Raw genomic sequence first — 6843 nt, 5'->3', positions numbered from 1 at the left:
ATCCTACATTCACTTTTTTAATTGTAATTTTCAAGCAAGTTTAAGCATAAATGTAGAATAAATAAAAACCTGCAAGATGCTCTTTAAAGATAGGAGAGAGGAGTTGATCAATTATGTGTTATTGGTTGTGAGCATTTTCTAATGGTTTTTGATTATTGAAATATATACAGTTCTGTTTCATATGATTGTTGAGAACTGTTATATCCATAGATCTCTTAATGTTGCCCTCAAAGTGCACCAGATTGATGCATTCAACTTCAATTTAAAGAAAAAAATCTTCCCAGGGGTGCATGCCCCCGGACCCCCCTAGAGGATGTGAGGTAATCACAAATAAAACAGGTTAACATGGATAGGATACTAAATAAGTGTGCACACTCATTATATACACTACACATTTTTCTTGGATTTGTTAACACTTTAGTCCCTAATATATTTGTAGAAAGGCAGGAAATGGGATTAAATTGAGAAAATGTTTCATTACGGAGGACCCCCTGTTTTGTGTCCCCCCCACTTCTCAAACCAAAGTTATACCCTTGTAAACACAGACCATATTACTTCCAAAACACATTGCGTATTGTTTCTGATAGCACATAGCTTGACATGTTCTTTCTTCAGTGTTTACCGCTAGAACAGTGCCATTGTATGTATTATATAACAACTTTACTCTAAGTCCCGTAGACCTCCTGCATACACAGACACACAGCTGCAGGAGGGGATTCAGCTATCCGAATGTATATGGGAGACAATGGGTTGGGCCGTGGGCGGGACGTTGCTAGGAGTTCAATGTGCGAGCCCATATTTGAGTAATGATGGCAAGTTCTCAACAAATCTGGATCAGCTCTGTTGTACCTCTGTTTTTAGAGATGCGGGTAAGGAGGAAAAGAGAGAGGGTTGTATTTTCTGACACTTTGTGAGTCTCTTTACACACCGGGGACACATATTTATGTATAAAAGACATAAAAAAGTGCATTTTGCATAATGGATGACCTTTAAGGCCAAAGCCATGAACCCTCCCAAGCTGCAAGGACTCTAAAATGTTCTTCCCTTATAACTCTCTGCAAATGGACAAAGTCCTATGAATTCAATATCAAAGCGCGGACCAGTAGGTGAGTTATAATACCTCTTAATCAAAACAATATTTTGGATTGTTTGAAAGGGGGTTGTATCAGTTATTTCATTGTCAGTGTAATAGCTACAGTATGCAGTTTAGAGAAACTGGCGACAGTACCAGCAGCAGACAATGCAATCGTGACTTTTGAGGAGTAAAAGTTGGGTGATATGTGGCTTAACCTATCCCAATGTTTTACTACCAATATAGAAAAACGACTTATACTTAAGATAATTCATAGATTACGATTAACACTAATGTATCAAAGGTTTGTATTCCGTGCAAAATAAAGGAAGGCTAATACATTACCTCTCAGTATTGGTAAGACAGTAAACATCTATTCTGCATCATGCATTTTGGTCAGATAATACCCCAAATATTCCTCAAAATCTATTAAAACTCATCATCTGTGCCAGTCTTTGTCTTTGTCTTTATTAGGATCCCCATTAGCACTAGCATGAGCATTGGCTATTCTTCCTGGGGTCCTCACACACTCAAAACATACATAAACATACATACAACAAAATTAAAACAAAACAAAACAAAATTAAAACAAAATAAAACAGCTCATAATTGCATGCAATTTACAGTGAAATGAAGTGAAAACTAAAATGGTCATCCAATTATCGCCATCCTAAGGCCAAACAAAAGTAAATACAAATAAGTTTACATCATAATATATGCATACATAGCCACAGGCACAGTTCAAATTTACTTTATAATACTTAAATAATTTTTTAGCAACCTTTTGAAATGTACTTTAGAATGTTCCTGAATGATGTGAACCGGTAAAGACTTCCAGCTGATCATGGCTCTGTACATGACTGTTTTCTGTCCCATATTTGATTTAGATTTGGGTAATACAAACCTTCCTTCAATTGTATGTCGTGTTTGATAGTTATGTTGTGCATATTGCGCTATAAACCTTTGTGATAATATATCTGGTGAGTGAGTCACTGTAATATTTCTGACAAAATTTAATAAAATATAAGTTGACCTTTGTCTGACAGTTAACCATTTCAATGTATCCAGCATTTCAGTGACTCTGGTTCTGTAGGAGCACTGCAGTCCACATCGTGCTGCCTTATTTTGTGCTACTTGTAGTTTGTTTAAATCTTTTTCAGCAGCACTAGACCATATAACCAAACAATAATCAAGCTGCGACAGAACCAAAGCATCCAAAAACGTGTCTATTGATATCCATTGGCAAATATTTTACAATTATTTTTACAACTGACACACCCCTTCCCATTTTACATACAACATTATCTATTTGTTTACTTTAGACCAAGATAATTTATGATCCAGGGTTATACCAAGAAATTTTGTCTCCTTGACCTGTTCAATTTCAATATGGTTTAAATGTAGTTGCAATTTTGGTTCACCTTTTAACTGATGATGTGATCCTATTAATAACGATTTTGTTTTTCCCGCATTAAGTACCAACTTATTATTTATGACCCACTCTGATATCAGTAGTAGATCTTTATTCATAACATTTGTCAACTCTCTTGTAGTTGATGCTGCATAATATATTGTTGGGTCATCTGCATACATTGCAATTTTAGCTTTTTCAAACACTAATGGTAGGTCATTTGTAAAAATAGAAAATAAAAGTGGTCCCAAACAACTACCCTGAGGTACTCCACAAGTGACTGTTTTNGGGAGAGTCCTCTCCGGTCGGACTGAGAGAGATAACGTCTGCTCAGGGAGGTAAAGGACTCTGAGTGATTAGATTGTAAACTTTAGTCTAAGTTATCTCTGAGATAACTTAGACTAAAGTTTACAATCTAATCACTCAGAGTCCTTTACCTCCCTGAGCAGACGTTATCTCTCTCAGTCCGACCGGAGAGGACTCTCCCTCTCCTTATTGTTGAAACAGCTTCTAATCTCCGTTAGCTCCGAACTGGCACCAGATGCTAACAACAACCCACGTAACTCTCTCAGTCTCTCTCTGTCTCTCTCTCTCAGTCTCTCAAAGTCCGACAGGAAAGAGCTCTCCCTCTCCCTATTGTTGAAACAGCTACTAATCTCCGTTAGCTCCGAGCTAGCACCAAATGCTAACAACAACCGCCGTAACTCTCTATGTCTCTCTCTCTCTTTCTCTCTCCCAAGATGCGCTCGTGCCACACACACACAGACGCTCCTCCGTGACGATGACCGCTTGCGTAAAAATAATAATAATAAACACATTTAAAAAGTGGGGGGGTGTCCCCCCTGTCCCCAGTGGAAATTACGCCCATGTGTGTTTACATTAGCAAGTCATCGCTAACGCTGTAGGCTACTGGAGAGTGGAGATAAGAAGCCAGATATAAAAGATACTGTCCTTGTGGTAAACTCGCGAGAGAGAAAGCATTTGAGCTCCAAACTGTTTCAGAAATAATCTTTGATGTGGTTTGGAACATAATATTATGTTTAATCATGGCAGCGTTTAGCTGAGTTTCTGTAGACAGCCTTCTCTTCACAGAGCTCACTGCTTGCATGCGGACGGACGCTCCAAAGGGGCGTGGCCAGCAGCAGCTCCAAAGGGGCGTGGCCAGAAGCAGCTCGGTTACATTTAAAGGGGCAGATCCGCTGCTGCTCTAATTTTGACCATTTAAAAATATGAAGTCATAGAGTTAAAGTATTAGAGTCTAATACCTTAATTCTATTTAAGTGATAAACTAAAACAAATCCCCAGAATACCACTTTCAATGTTACGAGAAGTGCCAATAAAAAACCTGAAACCAGCCGATTTAAAGTAAGAAAATCATGGGTAATTGTGAAAGCAACCTTGTGCAACACAAACTGAGGACAAACCTATTTAGGTGAATCTTCTGGCCTTCAATGTATTTTTTCCCCTGGGCTATGGCACTGGGCCAGATGTGGATGCATGTAACATTGAACGGTACACCATGTGCACTGATCCATGGTTACACACTGTACTCCACGTCTCTTTATTCATTCAGATGCACTGACACATATTTGATACACTTAAATACATATTTTCCAACTGGAGCACATTGTGGTCATGTGTGTACTCCAGTTAATCCTATTGAAAGGGCTATATCTATTTACATTGCACAGTATGTGCATGACTCACTAGTTAACACAGTGTTGAAGGAATGAGGTTGAGGACAAATGCCACATCCCATATCTCAGTATATCTACTGCTTTAAGGAATGGAGTGTACACTATTAGTTTAGTTAAAATAAATAATATTAGGTTAAACCCAATATTTTGTATCTAAACTTAATATTATTGCTTCAAACTAACCTAATACAGTTATGTGCAATCTGTTGACATAATACATCTAATTTAAGTCAACATTTCAGTTTTTTTTGTGTATAATTCTGCTGCACATCTTTAAATATATATTCATTATGGTGATAAATAGTGTGAAAAGAAAGCTATTGTTCAATATTTCCAGAAATAAATAAATGGTATACTATAGCTCTCCTGTTGTTATTTAACCTGATTCAAAATAAATCCACATTTTTTGCAGCAAAACAGCACTGCAATGATCATACTTTTTGCAAAGTTTAGTAAATGTGTTCCACAGTATGGGGCCAAAGCTTGGAGATGTTGGGACAAATCTGAGATGGAGGAGCTGACTTGATGAAATTTAATCTGGGTCCTGGGTGGGAGGGGGCTCCTGTTTGACAGGGTGCAGATGGACCTGCAAGCCTGTGATAATTATAGCCTCCCCCTGACCACACTATGTACACGTGACCCAGGCAGCTTTCATTTCAATAGAGTTAGACCAAACACCAACTCTCCAACAGGACTGTAACAAGTAAACCACCCAGGTCTGCAAAAAAACAAACACTACCTGTATCCAATTAGCCAATTTATAATCTGCATTGCATCATTCAGATTTTTTCAGAGGTTTTGCATCAGTCAGCAGTGATTTCAGACTTTAGGTAGTCTCCTAAAAATAAACATAAGCCGTATTCTTTTATTTCAACTCAAACCTATATATGTATATTTTGAAAATGGATGTTAAGGAACATGTATTCCCATGAATGTTGCTGAACTGAATCTCCCGGTTAGTTCTCTAAAGACAGGTGTTGTATTTAATGTCAGAGAGAGGCTCTAAATATAGTTAGCCATAAAGGTGTTATTTAAAGAGGCTCAGTTTGTGAAGACATATGGTTGCCTAGCACATAATGATACTTATCCATGTTTTATTTTAATTGTTTCCTAAAGAAGGGACTGCTGACAATTGTCACTACCTTTGGTAAAGCTATTGAAATTAAACATTTTCCCCATTCCTGACCAAGGTGCTAACCTAATACTCAGCACTGGACGCAGCTGCAGCTTGACACTGTGCAATTCTGACACAGGTCAGAGCACTCCGTGTAGATTCCTGTCTAAGGGTGAAGCTGTGCATGTTTCAGAGTGTCCTGCAAGGCTTCAAACTAATGCTCACTTCCTCCGACATACACTGCGGGATAAGAAGACAGAAAATGTTGAAATTCAACACTAAGGTTTCAGAAAATTCAATCCTGCAAACTATTTATTGGACCATTTAAAAATACTCACACCCACCATTTCATGGCAAACCCATATTGTACCTGTCAGTTAATAAGTGCTGAAGCTGTAATGCGTGAACATTTTATTGGCCTGATGACAGTCTCAGGGAAACCTCCTTGCCAACATGAGCAGAAGGCCCATCATAATGTCACAGCCCTGTTGTTTAACTGTGCTAGACTGACATTATTCAATTGCTCTGGGTTAAATGGCAGCGGCCAGCCGCTCTCTCTGGGGTGTCATTTGCAGGTGGTACCCCTTCCTTCTGGAGAATTCATTTAGTTAGCTAAACCTTTATGAGACTTACTTTAAAATATACCTGAAATGTATAAATAAATGTCTCTTCCAATGCGGGCATCCAGTGCTTAAAAAAGACGGCAAAAATATACCATATTGCTTGCAACATTGTTTCACTTGCACTATTTTACTATCTTATTTATTTGTGTTTTAGGTATATTACATACATACTTAGGTTGCACTGTTGGAGCAGTAGTTATTGGACTACATTTATATTGCACTTTTGCAGTCTTTGCAACAACTCACTTTTACATATACACATCATTCACCAATTCACACATTCATGCAGAGGCTGTCATACAAGGTGCAAAACTAACATTCACACACCCCGCTGGCTGTTGGCCATGCCATCGGGAGCAATTTGGTCTTCAGTATGTTGCCCAAGGTTGAGTTTTTTTTACAGCAGGGCTGGGGTTCAAGCCGCCGATCTTCCAATTGGTGGAAGACCGATCCACCTCCGGAGCCAAAGCCACACCTCTGATATGACAATGAAGCCCATGAATCTTGATTAAGACAAACCAGTTTTGCAGAAAAAGGTGACATATTGGAGCCTGGGGGGGTTGTTGGAAAGCTGAACAGAGACTAATTTGGTGACCTCTCTCTTGGAGGAGGACAGGCAGCAGACAGCTGTGTAACAGGAGATGGGATTTCATATCAGGGCAGGGGCTCTGTGACCAGCTGACCCTCCACTCGCCTACAACTCTGGACCCTAGCAGCACCAAAAGCAGAAGAAGAGTTAAGAGAAAATACAACAGGAGTAGAGTGAAAGAACATACATGCGTGACGAATAAGTGGCATAGTTGTGTTGGATATGAGGGAGGGAGGGGCTGGCTGTACAGACGGTAAAGTTACCGGGGACTGGAAGGAGCAGGTGTGAGCCAGTCAGCTGCCTGTCAGAGACGCCTGGGACACCCCACAGACAAAGC

The sequence above is a fragment of the Notothenia coriiceps genome, unplaced genomic scaffold (assembly GCF_000735185.1).
Source record: "Notothenia coriiceps isolate Sejong01 unplaced genomic scaffold, NC01 NC01_scaffold00037244, whole genome shotgun sequence".
Taxonomy (NCBI): Eukaryota; Metazoa; Chordata; class Actinopteri; order Perciformes; family Nototheniidae; genus Notothenia; species Notothenia coriiceps.
Note: the sequence above shows the minus strand (reverse complement) of the source record.